At 28.5% G+C, this 19965-nt stretch overlaps 1 protein-coding gene and 1 non-coding gene across 4 annotated transcripts in view; both read right to left on the bottom strand.

Annotated features, from left to right (window-relative positions):
* LOC103574876 (suppressor of lurcher protein 1) overlaps positions 1-19965 on the bottom strand; it is a 331756-nt gene that overhangs the window by 47997 nt on the left and 263794 nt on the right. The window lies entirely within an intron of this gene.
* Trnai-uau (transfer RNA isoleucine (anticodon UAU)) lies at positions 4452-4544 on the bottom strand. Its single transcript is given in 2 exon segments — positions 4452-4487; positions 4507-4544. It is a non-coding gene; the product is annotated as a tRNA-Ile (tRNA).

The following is a 19965-nucleotide window of genomic DNA, read 5'->3' as shown; positions in this document are numbered from 1 at the left end:
TGCTGATGTACATAGAATAGCATTTGATCGGTCGAATGCATTATAAAAGACTTGTCAAGTTAAAGTCAAGTTTTTTATTGTGAAACCAAGCATTAAATTCAATTTTTCAAATTTAATATCTGTTTTCATGAAAAAGCTTTACTCATACATAAATTCATTTTTTATGATAATAAATAGCATTTTGGTTAATGAATAATATACTCGTTATTATTGTAATTAAAAATAAAAATAATCCAATCCATTAATTTATTAATTTATTTTAATTTTCATATTTATGCTGACATTTTTATCATAACGATTGCCAACGGGGATATTCAATGATTACTGCATAGTACGGTGGTCCAAAAAAGCCGATTATATTATTTTTTAACTAACGGGTTTTAAAGTCCTCTTCAAAAATCAGGTCGATCAAAAATTTTTAACGGGTCACTTGAGAATTTTGATAATTCCGAAAATGATTGAAATTCGGATTTGATTTTTTTCCTCTTCTTTTTCGTGGCATAAATATTTTCTGTGTGCAAAATCAATACCATGCTGAAAATTTGAGTTCAAAGTATAGATTTTAAAACGGTGCTTAAGAATAACCAAAAAACGTAAAAATTGAATTGAAAAGAAAAAAGTATGTGAAGAACTTATTTTTTCTGTGTCTCGGGTTTTATTTTTTTTCAGTATGATACAAATCGATGGTAAAAAATTTAGAAGCTTCATATTAATATTCAAGGGTCGCTTGAAAACGTCTAAAAGACAGTACACGAAAATGTTCAAAATTTTTGAGCGACGCTTAAATATTCGAACTTTAATTTAAAATTTTCAGCGTATGAATGATTTTCCAGCTACCAACTACTGCTGCCATGAAGAAGAAAAATTTTAGAAAAAACAATCCGAATTTGAATCATTTTTGTAATCCGAAATTAGTGATCGCTTAGAAGTTTCGTATCGATATTGAAATCCAAAAAAGATAATACTACAAAAATCTTAACAAAATTTTTTACATCTCAAAATATGTGGAGCCTGACTTCCACATATAAATCAATGTATTTAATTATTACTCATCCAGATTTTTCGATAAATGGAAGAATTTATCAGAACAAACAGTTTATAATTACTTCCAATTTAGTTAATTACGATATTCAAAAATTGTTGCTAATAACGTACACAATAATCAGAATATTTCAATCAATTATAAGTCTCATTATATTTTTGATCCAACTATTTCAATTTTTCATTATACTACTCTACTGCATCCACGTTATAACAGGACGATTTTTGTTTTCACTTCTTTGAACAAGTTAACAACCCATACATCATAATTTTATAATTGCACCTTTTATTTCACGCAACAACTAATTTATGTGAAAAAAGATAAAAATATATGTATATATGTATGTAAATAATGAAAAACAATCAAAAGATTTTCAACAATCAAAAATATATATTATTTTGTTTATCACGAATATCACCTTTTTTTTTGTGTAAAAAAAAAATGTATCTTCTTTAAAACCTGATATGAAAATTAAATATAAAGCACATGTGAATTAAATATAAAATGACTTTGATCGACAAAGTGCACTGTCTCTTTGAACAAGTCTTTTGTATTTTTCGTGTTCTGTACGTGACGAACAGTTTGTTAACAATATATATATATATATATATATATATATATATATATATATATATATATATATATATATTGTTGAAAAGCTTGGTCTCACTCTGTTCGCTGTGTACAATTTTCTAGACTTCTCTGTTGTTCATGTCCTTTTCATCTATAGAGTTGGGTTATTCTGTTGGGACATGGAAAACCCAAGAGTATATATAAACAGAAATATACAAAGCGTCACTGAGGTGTTAAGGATACGTTTCGAGATAATCATAGAATTAGAGTAGCATATTTGTCTATCTTATTATTAAAGGTTACGTGCTATGTTATATGCAGTTTGAATTTAAATTTTGTAGTCAGCGAGAAATCGAAATAGTTTTTAAACTACGTCTCACGTGTTTGTGTTTTAATTGAATTAATGAATTTGAATTTATGATAATCATGAAGATCATAATTTTAAACTAAAAATACCGGATAACCTGTTGATAATAACTCTCTTACTTTATCAATTGACTACAGAGTAAAAGTTCTGTTTGTTGAAAGTTTTGGGAGCTAATAAATTTAGATCGAATTTTTTTTTGTTAATTAAAATAGTATCCTAAATGATTAGTGCTTCGCCTTCGAGGCGCGCAATTTTATAAATAAAGTTTTTCACTTTGTTTTCATAGAATAAATGACAGTTAAAATTTTTCATTAAATTTACGTCAAAGTAACTTTATTTGTTAATAATTATGCCACAAGATTCAGTTATAAATACACAGAGAAAAGAATAGTTCTAATTCCTATGTGGAATGGTAAATATTACTATGTTACATAGTAACGAGGATTTTTTAGCCTCGAGAGTCACGGTATAGAGCAATCTACCCATTCTATATAGTAACGTTGGCTATGCTAGCATAGTAATGATTACCATTCTACATTGATGAGAGAACTATGCAAATGGAAATGACTACAATGTTACCTAGCAACATTTACGATGTTTTATTTATTTTATATTTAGTAAATAAGGTTATGACAAAATAAATAACTCAAGTTACTTTAAATATATGTAGAAATTGAATTAGTCTATTGAAATAATTAAAATATTGCTCATAATGAAATATCATTTTTTGATAAAAGATGAAGAATAATTTAAAAAATTATAATATTTGGTAATAAACAATTTATTTACTTCGTTTGTTTACTTCGTTGTCTTATATATATTTATTAAACTGTAATGACAACTATTCAAGCATGGGACTGAGTAGGATTCTACATAGCCCTGATTCCCATACTAGATATCGATTTTTACCATTTTACTTGTTTCAATGTAACATAGTAATCATTACCAGAAAAATGGTAATGAATTCTATTCTACACAGCATTATTTACCATTTTACAAAAATAAGTCTGGTTACTATGTAGAATGGTAATCATTACTATTCTTTTCTCTCCGCGCATTAAAAATAATTAGATTTTAGAATGAGCAGTAAAATTGAAAAAATAAAAAATTTATAGTCAAAGATTTATAGTCACTCTAGATAAACCGAGGATCGATTTCACTTGAATCTACTTTATCCATTGAATAGTAAAATAAAAAATATATGTTACTCAAGTAATCTTGCAATAAGCATACTACATCATTTCACAAAAATTACATAAATATTGTTTGTAAAAATAAATCATTTTCTGTAGAGCTCACATCTAAAACAAATATACAGGACGGGAAGCCTTGATTCATTTTCTACTAACACCTCAGAAACGTTCACCTCCTCGCTCGTAAATTCAATAAATTTTTCATCTTATATATTTTTCTCACCCATTGATTTAAAAGCTAACGTATATATACATCTTACATGCCTCTCAGAGTAAAAAAAAAAGTTATATTTTTCTAGCAGAGCAGTTATATAAATCGAGAGATACTGCAGAACAAATGGAACGTGACTTGGTTATTAAGATGATAGTAAAACGGAAATTCGATTATTATCCCCTTCTATTCATATTTTCGTTACGTAATCTACTGTTAGTATTTAAAGAAAAAGAAAAAAAAATTAAATGTATAATGACAATAAAAAATAAAATAATAATGTAGCAGAGTAGTATTACGTATAAAATAATAAATTTGAAGATAATGCCCGGCGTCGGTAGCCGTTTTAAAGAAAGTTCTGCCAAGTCGGCGCAATAGAAAAACATCGTAAATTTTCTAAGGATCGATTTTTATAAGAAAATCTCAAAAGTATAAGGAAAGAAAAAGATGAAAAATAAGAATGTGTGTAAGTGTACTAGTGGAAGGATAAGATAATATAGAAGAGGGTAAGAGAATATGAGAGGTTAAAAAAAGAATATAAGAAAACGTCTAACGTCGTGGGAAAAGTCGTTGTTCGGTAACGACGACGACTTTTTAATAAATCATCTTTCCTTTTCCCAAGTGTCTTACTGAATTTAATGTCTCTATACTTTACATTATCCGTCGCGCTTTCTCTTTACTTTTATATCCTACTTTTTATTCTGGTTCCTCGTTCTCTTTAACTTAAGCTTATAGATGAGAATACGAGGATCAAAATGGTTACCAAAAATCTTCAATTTAAATATTATTGAGCATAATATAGGCATTATATACCAGGGTTATTGTGAGAAAATAAACCGATAAAAGTATTCGATGATCAGGGTTGCTTGTCATCTATAATAAGTTTTACGTGATTGACGTCATATACTATTATTATTAATGGGTTGCAATGGAATTTTTTTTTTGTGATGTCAAATTTTTTTTTTATTAGTAGTATATTAGCATTACGCAAAAATGTCTAAACGCAGATTTTTATATAACCTAATTATTGACATATTTATTTGTTAAATGCACATAATAAAAAAATGCTCCAGGTGAGGCTCGAACTCACAACCCCGGCATTGCTCACGTTTCACTGTCTTATAAGTACCGTGCGCTAACCAATTGCGCCACTGGAGCTGTTGTATATACTGAGTGATATTTTACTATTATGTCTATGTTCACTTTGTAATCTATACTTCAGGCTATGTTATCTAGTAGATAGTTATCACATTGTACTAGCCATAACTATGAATCATTTTTTAAAAATAATGACGACAAGGAATGATAGAACATATTTTAAGTTCTATTGCAACAGATAAATTTGAATTTTTATAATGACAATTGACAGTATTAAATTCTATGAGTTTTTTTTTGTGGTTATAAAATAAAGTCTGCTCCTTAAATTTGAAATAGTTAAATTTTCACTGTTTTTCCTAGTGATCAACTAATTAACTGGAAAAAAGAATCATTTCACTGGGTATATAAGTGTCTATGCACTAATTCCAAGTGGCCAACTTTCAACTGTGGCAAATAGTAAATATATACTGTGAATTAGTGATAATTCACTAATTCAGATTTAGAGAGTGACTATAGTTACTACACGGAAATTATGGGAATGGTTCCTAAAATTTTGTGAAATTTCATCCTATACCAGTATAGGAATGACGACTATAAATTATGGGAGCAGTTCCTATAATTATAGGAATGTTACCCATAATTATAGGGATAGTTCCTATAATTATGGGAATAATACCCATATCATTATGGGAATGGTTCTTATAGTTTATGAGAATACTTCCTATAATATTATGGGAATCATTCCCATAATATATAGGAACTATCCCTATAATTTATAGGAACCATTCCAATAATTTATAGGAACCATTCCTATAAATTATAGGAAACATCCCTATAATATTATAGGAATAGTTCCCATAATAGTGTGGGAAAGGTTCCCATACTATCATGAAAATATTAATTCAAAGAAAAGTGTGAAAATTACTTCTACACGGAAAGAAAGTTAGAAGATTTATTTCTATGTATTATGGGAATGGTTCCTATAATAATATAGGAATTGTACCCATACTATAATAGGAATGGTTCCTATATATTATAGGAACCATACCTATACCATTATAGGAACCATTCCCATAATACATAGGAATACTTCCTATAATTTTCTTTCCGTGACTGTCGTATAAAAATTTATAGTAAAGCCTAGACAAAATCCATTAAGTCCTACGAGTATTTTCAATGAGAGTCTGAATGAATTCTAAGAACTGCTGAAAGTGGAAATAAGCAAAGATTAGGTACTGAATAGAATATTGTCCTTACATTATTTAGGTTCTGGATAAGTACTTTTGTTCTACAGTATGTAGATCAGCAGTACTGCAGAGGATCTAAATTTTGACTTGCGTGCGGCGAAAAAATGCATCTCATTGACAAGAAAATTCAATTTATTAGAACTCGGAAAATTTACAGAACAGAAAATTTATTTTTAGATTTCCTAGGCTTCTTTGATGTGGAAAGTGGTAAAATAACACCTTAAAGTCATCAAAGTATATTAACTCTAATGGGACCACAATAGTTTTTAATTATATGAAATATGAATTGAAAAACTCTTGTAAACGACAAGTTTGTTCTTCTCTATTTGATTGACCTTTATAGTACTTTATAACTCCATCTGACGTTTTTGTTTTTATCTTTGGTGAAAATAATACCAAGTTCTCCAAACTAATAATACACAAACAGATATTTGTTAAATTTAAAAATAAAATGTTTTGTTGTGGAAATTGAAAAAAAATATTTTTTTTTAGTAAATTTTACCTATAAGTACTAATGATTTACTTAATATACAAAGTTGCTATGAGTTTCGTTAAAATTTCTCGTTACACTTGTAATTGAAATACTTCCTACCATATTTTTTATAAAACATTCAAGTAATAATCGATATTTTAATTTAATAAATAAATATGTACGCTTTTGAGATTTTCTATTAGGAAACTCAACTGACATACTTAAGAATCTCGTCAAGAGGTAATTACAAATTTTCGATAAATTTTACTTTGAGCTAACTCTCGAGACGTCTACTCAATATCTTTTTTCACTTATCAGAGTTGAAAAGTTCAATCAATCAATTAGTTTTTTTTTTTTTTGTTATTTCAATTTTTCAATATTAGTTTAAAGTAAGAAATACATGAGAGATACTTTTGCAGAGACCTTTCCGAAAGGAGACGCTTTCATACAATAGAGATGAATTCAAGGGTTCTGTCTTGACATAGTTTTAGTTAAGGTTAAATAATAAATTTTAAATTAGTGGTCGTAATTTATTAATTAACTTGTAACCTATATAAATATGTCATTTCTATAAAGTTTTAGTTTTCAACTCTCTTAATAAATGTCACCGTCACATAACTTTTCTAAATGGATTGATATTTTTTTTAAAATTTTGTGTCTATAATTTTTTCCTGTTTCAAATTTATTCAAATATTATTGTAAAATTTCATTTATCCAGCAAGAAAATTAAATTATTATTTTACTTACCTCGGAGAAAAAATATATACATATTTACATATTTGCCGCATATGTGCAATTTCGTACAAAAATAAAAATGTCAACATATATGAAGATATATATATATATACATGTACGTAGAGATATACATTGTAAAAAAAAGTCAGGGTAAGTCTAGATGGTGTAGGTGTTAAAATTTACGGTGTTTAATTTCAACACCGACAACGGTGTTAAAATAACACCGCCAACAGTGTAAATATACTTTACCGATGTTCAAAAAATTTCCTGGTCTTATTTCATTTTAACACCACGCAGCGTTATGTTGAGTCCATTTTCAACACCACTCGTTTTACAGCATATATGTACGCTGTAAAAAACGGTGTTAAAATAAACCAGTGTAAAAGTACTATTGAGCGGTGTAAAAATGGTGTAGATGCGGTGTAAATTAATTCCGATCGGAGTATGAGGGTGTGAGAATAAAATTTGAAATTTGATAGTTTAAAAATATAACACACCTTATAACACCTTTTTACACCGCTTAACACCATGAAAAAGTTTACCCACTATCAGTGTTATTTTAACGCCGTTTTCGGGGATAAATTCAACACCGGGATAACGTGAATTTACACCGTTTTTTTTACAGTGTATATTAGGGTGGTTGTTAGAAATTAAATTTTCTCAGGCGCCCCATAAAAAACTTCTTTTTAGTGAAAAAATACCTGGGGAATTTGGTTTTTTGTTTTTAAATAAAAAGAATACGTGCTGCAGGACGAGCAAAGTTCATTTTTCGATACAATCGCGGTTTTTTCTTAATATCTCATGAAATATGCAGATTAAAAAAAAAACCATAGAAACAATTTTGTAGGAAATTAAATTTTTGACAAGAAATGTTATGTTCATTTTTTTTATAAAACTCATATTTATGAAGATATTTTAAAGAAACTTTTCTAGATCTTATCAATTGAGCATTTAAAGAATTACGAATGTTGAAAATAACGTTTTTTTCTTAAATATAGACAACTTCGTAACTCGTAACATATCAATCATTGATGCTTGTAATAGTTTCTATATACTTAGAAAAATGTTATTTTCAAAATTTGTAATCCTTAGAACGCTCAATTCATCCGATCTGAAAAAGTTTTTTCAAAATATCTTCATAAATACACATTTTTTAGAAAAAATGAACATGGCCTTTTTTGTCAAGAATTTAATTTTCTTCAAAACTGTTCCTATGATTTTTTCCTTTACTCTGCATATTTCATGAGATATTTAAAAAATACGGCGTTTGTATCGAAAAATGAACTTTGATCGTCCTTCGACACGTGTTTTTTTTTTACTTAAAAAGAAAAAACTAAATTCCCCGCGTATTCTTTCACTAAAAAGAAGCTTTTTATGGGGCGCCTGAGAAAATTCAATTTTTAACGACTACCCTAGTGTATATACATACTCACGTTATTAAAAAGTATATGAGTCTTTAAAAATCAAATAAAAACAATAACTTAGCCAATGTTTTTGAAACTCATCGATTTTCATAATGAGAAGTTAAAAAGCTAACTTCCTTCAATCCACATATTTCCATTAAACTATTCCAAACCACATACTTTTGATAGGTTATTTAATCATGTGTATGTGTCGCATTTGAACATGATAAGCAGTGTGAATTGACAATTACAGAGAACTAGCAGAGGTAAAGGAGGGTAAGTAAGTAGAGGAGATCACAAGAGAAGTTTATAAGGTGTATAAAAGGGTGAGTGTGAGTGTAAGTGTGAAATGTGGATATAGATTTGTTGAAGATCAGTTGCATGGAATCTCACACATACAACACACATAACTAAACTAAATTTCGTATACTCAAGAAGTTGATTACTTTGCGAAGTATACAGCTAAGACGGCGCTTTCTCATTGGAACATGACGGCTTTGGATAAATGGGATTCGCTCCGCTTGCCATTGACGCCCTAGACTACTACTGTGATAGTTAAGGTTCCAACCACTAAATATTGAAGAACACAGACAGGCACATACATCCATATATATATATAAATATATATGTATATAATAGTTGGGGAACTTGAGAGTAGTCACGGTTCTACGCGTTTTCCAGTTTAGTAAATTCACTTTGTATAGTTGAATTTAACCATCCGTAGCCTACACACCAACGACGAGACATTTAATAAAACATCAAAATTAAAATCTTGAAAATTTTGTCTTTCACATTTTTTTCTGATTAACCAAAATGATTCAAAATATTCAGAATGTCAATATTGCTTTAGGCATATAATTTGATAAGATTCAAAGCATTTATTCAAATCATAGTTATTGGCTCTCCTATTATGCATTGGAATCGTGGACAATGACGAGAATTGTTATAGTTTCGAATATCTTCCAATTGTCCAAGTTAACCTTGTAAAGTTACCAATAGATCCTCGAAGTGTCTTTGGATTTAAGTGTCAACTGGTTACGAATGGTAAGTGTTAACCCTTGAAGTTAACTTTGAAATTGTCACTTATCTCATCATCTCGAATAATAGAAAGGAAGAAAACAGATATTTTGAAGGGCTTCACATTAAATTTCCAGAAAGTAGTATAAAGTCTTGGTAATTTCTAAATTAGTCCTGATTTAACCAAGAAGAAATCTTTAGGGAGTATTCAAGGTCTCAAGTCCGCCATTTTGTAATCACATTACGATTTCTTACTAAAAAATTCTCGATGTAGTTCTTTTTATGACTTTTTCAAAAAAAGAATTTCAAACTATCCGAAAATTGGAAATATTTAGCCATTTTGAAAAACTAAACTCAACATTAAATAAAAAGAGTATCTTAGAAAGCTGAATCGAATTTTCGGATTCGAATCAAATAATCGAAAAAGTTACGATTAATTTAAAAACTTTCAAATTATTCAAAAATTGAAATTCACTTCGAAGGGGAGTTTATGTTAGCATTATAATTCCGAATGAAAAGAAATTCGGATTGAAAAGAAAATCCACATCTTTCCCAAATCACTCCACTGAAAAAAACTTCATATTTACTCCGCATGCGTGATGAAGTGACGGAGTTAATTCGGATAAAATTAAAATCCGAATCCACTAAAAAACTTACTCTCGACTTGCTACAGTGTGAAATATGTCTGCCTAGAAGAATCGCTACAGCCTACAGCAGTACAATCAAGTGTTTTTAATGTTCAATAGACACGGCTATTACACAACAGTATTATTTATGTTCGTAATAAATGAATATTAATAATGAACGGCTTTAATGAAGCAACTAGTTGACCTAATTAATTATTGATTTCAATCGAATTCTATTAGGTTATGAAATTCAGTGACACAATCGGCTTCCTTCTGCCCCATATTCGTCGTTACCACAGCGTCGTGGGCTTATTGAATTAGACCTTCTAGCAAAATATACCTTGATCTTCAACTCAACGGAATTGAGTTTTCAATAATGAAATTTTTCTCAATCAAATTATTCTTAACAACTAAGATGACCTTGTTAGCAGCCGCTTTGTTTTTACTTTAAAGCACAGTACGCTTTATAAATTATTTACCAGCTTGTACTTTATAATTGATTTACAATAAGCTCTACTTGTAATACTTGAAAAAAAATTTTATTGTCTTGAAAATTTATTTTTTCAACTTCCTGATATGAAAATTGACGATTTTCATAGCAGGAAGTTATTGTTTTCAACCCGATTTTCAAAAATCGAGTTTTCATCAGATGACGACGTTTTGAGGTCCTAGGAACCGATTATATTTTCAGAGCATGTGTGTGTACATTAGTTGACTTAAATTTGAAACTTTTTGATTGTATTTCAATAAAAAATTTTTACCTATTGAGTGTGATCCTAAAATTTGAAAAATTTGATCACAATTTTTGAAATTTCGAAACATGTAAGAATACTTTACTTTTGACTAGATACATATGATTGTTATTTGTATAAAGTATCTCGGAAATGGTCTGTTTTATGCCTACTGAAAAATTATACCGACATTTTGTTAGAATAGAAATAGGTAAGAAACTGACTTTGACAGTTAGATGAGAAGTTTAATCGGATGTTAAGTTGGTAACTTGGATTTTTTTTATTTTATGTACATGCTGTACCTTCCCGTGGAATACAGAATATATTTTATCTACGTATGACGTCATTACATTCGGACGATTAGATATCTTTATTACTGTGTGTACAGACATAATATTTTAAGGTGCCATCTGGAAACGTGTTACAAATTTTTTTTCCAACGGGTTGTAAAAACAACATCGATATATTGCTAAAGTTATAACCTGGAAAAAAAAATTATATATAATCATGTATAATTATAAATAATTTTTTTAATTCGGATATATATCAATAAGGGACCGGGTGGCCAAAATAGACCACTTCAAAAATTGGGTAAATTTTTTTTTTCCAAAACTGTTTGTAATCGCCCGAGTCCAAAAAAAAATTTTAGTTTAGTTGATAAAAGCCTCAATTCCTTTGATGTTTTATGACCGCCTAGAAAGTAACTCTACTTTAGTATTTAAAATTCTCGATGAGAATTATGAGGTCTAAATGCGAGTAATTTATCAATTTTAAATTATAATAAAGACCTCATAATCCTCAACGAATGAAAAAGTATATTTCGGACTTTGATAATTTTTAGATAGAAATTTAAGGTTCAAATGTGAATAAAACTATTTCTTTACGTTATTCCAGTTAAGTCTTCAAAGTGATAAAATCGGTCGTAAAACTACTACTTTGAAAATTAAACTAGAATAACTTTCTACACTGTTGTCAATTTTTAAATTCTAAATTGATCCTTAAAAAGCTCATTGAGAACTTTGAGACTTAAATCCGATTTTGGTTTTTGACTCAGGTGTCATTGGGGATTCTTATTATCATTTATGTACAGTTTTGAGCATTCCAAAATTTTTTTTTTCAAAATTTGATAAGAATCTATCAACCCAGTTTGTATTGGGTATTCAAAATTTATAAGAAATGAACACTCGCTCGGGTAGGTCGTTGATTTCCGGTCTTCCCTATATTGAATAAAGACAAAACCAATTTAAAGTCAATGTTTTTCTCATTTCCTCAATATAAATATTATGATATGAAGATTTATTATTATTATTGTTGTTGTTATTATTATTATGACTATCGTTATTGTTAGTATTATTATTATTATTATTATTGTTCTATAGAAATATGTAGAATGATTCTGGTCATTGTTCTGAAGAATTTGAAGCTGGTTATGAACTGGCACTCGAACATTGAAATGGAAGACACAATGTCTGGACTAGCCAAAACATACGTGAATGTCGAGAGAATGGCAAATTTGGCCGCTAACACATGGCCAGATACTTGATATGGCTTGTTGCCAAAACACCCCTAGGCTTTTCATGACCTATACCACCTCCTTCCTTATACACACACCCTCAACTCTACTCATTCTGTCACTTTCCTCCTCCCCACTTACAAACCCTCTTCAATCTTTCAACAACTTTGTTTCGTTATTCTTTTTACTTTACTTTGTCTCTTTTTTATTTCCTCAACAAACTTCTTATTTTCCATTTTACGTTTATTTTTTTTAGTTTTAGAACTTTTTATTAGTTTGTGATATTAAATTTATTATTTATTGATTACACGTAAAAAAAAAAAATATTAATTCTTTTGTTATTTATCTCTAAACTTTTTATTATTGCTAATATTTTTATGGACTGAACAAAAAGTAACTTGAATCAAGAAAAGTTCACTTGAGTCAAGAATTTTGTGAAAAAAAAAATTTCTTCGATCAATAAATTTAAATTCTTAACTAAAAAAAAATTTCTTCGATCAATTAATTTAAACTTGACTCAAGAAAAAATTTTTTCGATTAATAAATTTGAATTCTTGACTCAAATATAATTTTGTTAAATTAAAAAAAAGACATTTTATAGATTCCAGTAAAATAATTTTTTTATGTACACTGAAAAAAATAATCGGTAGCTGCTACTTATTGGCAATCGGTAGCTACTACCGATTATTTTTCGATAGCCGCTACCGATTATTTTTCGGTAGCTGGTACCGATTTCACTCAGTAACGGCTATCGAAATAATCGGTAACTGTTACCGAATAATCGGTAGCAGCTACCGAAAAAAAATCGGTAGCTGCTACCGATTATTTTTTCCAGTGTAGCAGTGTTGCATAATTTTTTATTAAAATTCAAAATAGATATAAGAAAATACCAAGATTATGTGTATTTATGCTTATGTGAATCTTAATATTTAAAATGCAATTTCGAATAGAGCTCAGAAACTAAATAAAACATAAAAAATAAAGTTTCTATAGACAATGTAGGTGAATACCCAGTGGTGGCAGGAATGAGTCTCTAGCTGTTGAATTCGAAATTTTGCACGTAGACACGTGGTATAGCACTTTACACACGGTCTGTGGATTGTGGCATAGACTTAAAATTTAACAACACCTGGAAAACCAATGTAATCCCTTATGTACCCTTAAATTACACTATTTTGACCCGTTCTTTACTCTCGGGAAGTTTCCTTATTAACTTTTACAAACTAAAATAGTAAAAACTTTGAAATATTAATTTATATATACATTCGTGTTATTCATACATATATGAGTAGGCGATAACATTCAAATTAATTGTAATTTCAGTCTCGAACTGTGTGCACTGACGTTGCGCTTATTAAGCTGAGGACGTATATCTCGACTCTGTGAACACGGTATTTCCGGTTATACAGAAAACTAGATTTTGTGTTTCTATATATATGTAGTATATGTATATATCTATGTATTTTAGTATTAGCAAAGTGAATATTACATGGAAAGATCGAGTTTAACTTGGCTAAGCAAGTCTCTTAAGCAGATTAATTTTATTACTTTACTATTACAAAATATTTGTAAATTTAGTAACGTTCAACTTGAAAAATAAAATTTAGTTATTTACAGTATAAAATATATAAATATATACATTTAATTCATTTCGATGCTAATAATAATTATTAAATTTTTTGAAAATTGATATCACGAGAAGTAAAAAAATTTATGGTGTATATAGTGTTTTATTGGTACATAAGCTTACATTATTTTTTTTATTAGTCAACAGCGTGACCCAATAGAAATACCCAATGACCATTTGTCTTGAATTACGATAACAGAAAGTCGTAAATTGTGGAATGAAACTTGCTGATAAAATTGTATTCGATTACAACTTAATACCTTATTAAGTCTACTTGCATTTAACAAGCGATATACAATTTGGTGTGCACGTGAAATAGATAAAAAAATCAACATTTGATATCAATTAGCCGTTGTCAATGTCTTATGTATTTGCCTGAAGTATCAACCGAAAAATTTAAGTCAACGTAACATTCCCCCCCTAAAGACCTAATTTGTCTAAACAGACAATCAATACGCGGTATTAATCCAAAACTACCTCATGGTCCTTAATAGTAAGAAGAAGAGCTAAATATACATTTAAGAAGTTCTAAATTACCATGTTAGGGTGATCAATTGAAATGAGTAAACAAACGAGTGACAATAGTGAAAAGGAACCATTTTTTCATAGAATCAAAAGCCTACGAATAGAAAATGAATATAGTATTCGTTTTATAGAAAATATAAATGTCATGTGATTGCATTAGATGAAAATAAAACCGAATGCTACTCATTAGAAATGAGATTTAAACAACTGGGTTGGAAAAATTTGCTTACAGCTAATGACTCAATCGATATCCTGAAGAAAATAATTTAAATTTACGTAATTCGACTTGTTATATTTTGGCGATTGACGTAAATTTAGTATTTACTCAGATCTAGAAAGTTGACGGAAATTGATGCAAACGACTTTTTACCTGGTTCTCATTACTGAAAATAAATTTTCACTTAGTGACATGATTCATTAGTAATAAATTTTAGAAAGATGAACCATTTCTCGAAATTTATCTAGGTAGGTTTCATTACGAATCCGCACTTGAATGGGCTACAACTGATGCCCCGATTACGCCATTTTTAAACGGTGCTCTGTTCGTGTGAAATCTGTAACCTGGCCGAATGCCTAAACGAGCAATTTTTCTTGATCAAACATCGAACCAGGGTTACAAATATCTAGCTGAATCAGAAAAATATTACATTCTGGTCAGGTATTCGGCCGGATGTCCGCAATCGAGGTATAGTTGAATATTCAGCCCCGGGTCATGCATCGGTTTCAAGTTTTATCAGGTTTTGATTTTACTTTCGTTTTGAAGTAAGCCCTGATTTGTTTCAAACCCTTGATTGACTTTCGATCGGAATCAATCGGTTCCAATCGAAGGTTTTAATCAGGGAACTGTTTTCACTACTCGAGATGTAGATCTTCATAAAAAGGAAAACTAACTTTGTATCAGTTAATGCTATTTCTGGTTCAGTGATACGGAAAGTTAAAGCAGTTAAGCTACACTTTATTAGCTGAATATTTTTTGTCGTAAAGAAAGTAAAATAAACCAGATCTTATGTATTGGGATAGTAGAATATGTTACGGATTACTTCCAACAAAATTATTAATACAACCAAATACAAAGATCGTAAAAAAAACATGTACGTTTTTGTCGTTCTCAAGTAAAGAAAGCTATTAAGAAACAGATTGAATATCGATTCGGATTCGTGTTTCTTATCGAAATATTTCTTCTATGTCATTATTTAATGGTATTAGTATTGATATTTTTTTTGCTATCGAATATAGCAGCAGCTGAGTAGTAGGAGCGCAGTAGTAGTGGTACTAGAGTCAGCAATAAGATCAAGCATTTTCTTATATTGATTTCAAATACCGTATTCTCGAACCAAAATGAACTTTCTGCAGTCTAGTCTCAAAAGCAGCACGACTTATAAATATTACATGCGACTCGCACGATCGCCAATTCGACTCGTGACTTTTCCACCGAAACAAATAGCATGTCCCTTGTTCACCATCGACAAATACTTTTTCCTACTACTAAAAAGAACAAACTTTTTCGATATACAGTTGAGCATATTTTAAGACACTGTCCATTGTGGAAAAAATATTTTTGTTGGTTTACTTTTGTTTTTTTATTCAACAGTTTGTCAAACATAAGCTTCAAACTTTACGCATTAATCAATTTTTAACAAACTATTGCTGTTATTTATTTCTTATCTTTATTTTTTCGACGATTTACTAAATTTGCAATGCAAAAATTGAAGATTTCTCGATAAACCTGAACTAATTTCGATCGTCTTCGAACTTTATTAAAATAATCATTTGGAGAAAACGTGTCCAAAATTGGTTTATGATCCAATAATGACACAAGGGCCATTACATTGGATAAATACATAAATATATATAAATGTGTAAACTTTTGAATCACGAAGTTTTCAAATCTACGCTCAGAAAATTTACGGTATTGTTTTCATACAAAATTTATAGAAAAATTACTATAGTAGAAGTATGAGGACAGTAAAGGGTTATGGTAAAAATTACCTATACAAAATATAATAATCACAACAACAATATATATATTTATATATATATATATTGATTTATTCATTCTTGTCTAGACGTAAAATCAACTGTTGTAATTATTATATTTATATATATATATATATTAGACTGATTAAAAGAAATCGACTATTTTTTTTGTGAATTATCCGAAAAATATCGTTACAGTATATACTTATATCAGCTGTTAATATTAATATCAACAATCGCCTTATATTATCTTAATTTTCAATTACCTATTTAATCTTTCAGCACACTCCTGTGTTTTTTAGTGTCTCACTTGTACAGTGACATCCTATAATTTGAATAGTGTCCTGTGAACAATATGTTCATAACGAGAGTGTTGACGGGTTAGATAACATCGGAAAAATTTTTTTTAAAGTTTTGAATTTTATCACTTATCAGCGAATCAGTGGATTGGAAAAATCAACAAATAGTTTTGTTAACAACTGAAAGCTCTACAAAAAATATCTCTGTTTATTTTTCGATAAATTTAATTTTTTAAAAGTTACTTGAGCTCAAAATTGAATACTCAGGAAATTTTCGAAGTGAAAATTGAAAATTAACATGAGGTGGCTGTTGTTAATATCGAGAGCTCAAAATTAAACAATATTTTTTTTTCGTCGTCTCGAAAAATATTTTCTGTATAATTTTTGAAAAAAAAAAGTCGTATATATATATGTATATATTATTTCGTTTTTTATTTTAAACTCAATCTCACGCTTTCTGAGCATTGTAACATGTTATCCCCTTTAAATTGATTGCAGAATCAAAAAATGTCATTGGAAAAATATTTTTATTTCTTTTTATTTATTTACCTCAATTTTCATTTTTTCAGCGATTGTGTTTCCGTACACAATGCAACCACATTGCACTTTTAACTATTGAACAAGCTCTTTTGTTAAAAAAATATTTTTAACTATTTTTTTTTTTTTTTTTTTACATATTTACATTTTTATTCAATTATTTTTAACATCCTGTTAAAATTGAAAATTATTGACGAACTTTTTATTTCCTATCAATCATAGTTTTAAAATTCTAGTTCATCAGCAGTTGTCGATAATTGAATACTAAAAAACTAATTAGAGTTATTTTCAGTAGTTTGAGCGTAATGTTTATCTGTATGAAAATTAAATTTTCCACTTATTTTCCTCTGATCAACGGTCCAATAAAAAGTTATAGATCGATTCCCCAAATTGTTTGTTGTCGATGGTGTAAACTTCAATTACTATTGTGTGAACTCGTTAATAAATTTTTGTTACTTTGAAAATTTTATTCCATTGAATATTTTTATTCACTTGGTATAAATCGAATTATTAAAAATTAGTGTTAATTATTTTTCTCAATTGGCGATCGTCCCAACCGGGCTGCGTGCCAAAATTAAGATAATATTCTAATTAAATCCAAGTGATGATCCTACATCTTGAAAGTACATTCATTAAATTCAAATAATTAAAGATTTATTAGTTTCCTATTTGAGAATTTGTTCAAAAAATCTACAGGCAGAATTTTAATTTTGTTTAGCACATGGAGAAAAAATTTTTACAGAATAGGATTGTAAGTTACTTAGCTATTTATTTATTGCTTGTAAAGACAAAAAAATTCAAATTTGCGTTATTGTATGATATATATATATAAACACTTGTTTTTTACTATTAATATTTTTTTTGCAACCTTTTTTTTTGTTCATTTAAATTTTTTTCTAAAGCTTTCGTTTGAAGTAAGTTAAGTACGTCAGTGTGTTACGTTGCTACTTATTCAACCTTTTTTTGTCTACACTTCTGTAAAAAAAACCCAATATATATAATATATATATATATATATATATATATATGTATATATATATATATATATATCATTCTTTTACTTTTTTTAAGCGTTATTTCAATGAAAGATGATGGCCGCTATTGTTGGATTCTCTTGACTCAACGTCCTATACTTTGTAATTTTTTTCTTTTTAACAGCTTTGCTCACTTATTTTTTAAATATTAATAGCGATGAATTACGAATTCTTGTCTAATTAGTAAGACAATTAAAAGTTCAAGTTAATTTGTTAAATATTAATTTTTTTTTATGTTTGAATATAAAAAGAAACGAGTTAATTAGCCGGTTCAATTATTTAAATCCTTAGATAATTAATTGTATGAATACTGTTTAATTAGACTCGATTCAAAAGTAAGTAGTGCTTAGCAACAATGGATCATAATAAACTAAATTTTACTACGGCCATTAAAATACTAAGTTTTAAAAGAAAATTTTTTTTACTCCCGGGACAAAATTCATTTTTATACATAAGAAAAAAAAATTATTTGGAAAATAAGCAAAGCAGATTAGGTGCTAAATAAAATATCTATCATCCCTTTCAACAAAATCTATGTAGGATATTATAGGAATCCATAGAAATCCATACGGAAAACTATGAATTTAAATAAGCATCCATTTTTTTTGCAAAATGTAAAAAAAGTGATGCTTCGAAGATTAAAAAAAAATATTTTCATAAGAAAGTTGTTGCTCAATTAGCAGTGATACATAAATATATGTTATTTACTTTGAACAACATTAAAAATATATAAACCATGTATTTTAAAAGAATACTGTATATTTAAATATTTGTAAGTCATTTGACATTGGATTTACGGTATCAGATGACCTCATGGTTTTTTATAACTCTTTTGCTTTTCCTTGACATCATCCCTAGAGCCTTTAAGATTCCGTACAAATTATTAATGTTACAGTATACATGATATATTCATAAGATCCCGAGGGTAAAGCAAGAATGCAAAATGCGTATAACGACATCGAATAGTCCAAGAGGTCAAGTTGAATTTATCTTGAGGTTAAAAGGTCTCTGTACATTTGATTCGTTATACTATTTATTTTTTACTTTTTGTCAACTGTTATATATATATACATATATATAGAAAATAATAAGTGATTTTTTCAAACGCTCAGCTAGCAAGAACTACTGAATATTTTAACACGAAATTTGTACCATATACTTCTGCGTATTTCAAAAAAAGTTTTTGCTACATATTATCATTTTGATGATAAAATTTATATTTTTTCGAAATTTCGTTTCAATAAATTTTATCGATTATCGATCGTTCTCTACGTTCGAATAAAACAAAAGAACATTATATACGAGGCATATCACACCAAAATAACCACCTAGAAATCCGACTCCCTTCGATTGGGCTATAAAAAAAAAATAGTGCTCTGATCGATTTCAGGAGCTTGACATTAAAATGGAAATAACTATAAAACTATGCGAAATTCGAAAAAACTTTATCAGAGATAATTTGTAGGAAATAAAATTGCCTACGAAAAACATGCTATTACATTTTATAAGTTTGATAGATTCACCGAAAAAGTAAAAAGATTTCAAAATGTACAATAGATTTGACTTTCAGCTCAAAAACTTCTGAACAGATAGATTGTCAAAAAATGATAAAAGATTTGAATCGTTTATTTGAGAAACCCCATAAGTTATTGACTTTTTTCTAAGTTTTGTCTAGTTTGAGTCTAGGATTTCTCTAGGAATCAGAGAAAACTTCTATGATATCACTTGCACATGAAAG

Source organism: Microplitis demolitor, chromosome 4 (genome assembly GCF_026212275.2).
Source record: "Microplitis demolitor isolate Queensland-Clemson2020A chromosome 4, iyMicDemo2.1a, whole genome shotgun sequence".
In the NCBI taxonomy this organism is placed as follows: Eukaryota; Metazoa; Arthropoda; class Insecta; order Hymenoptera; family Braconidae; genus Microplitis; species Microplitis demolitor.
This window is presented reverse-complemented; position numbering and strand designations above follow the sequence as displayed.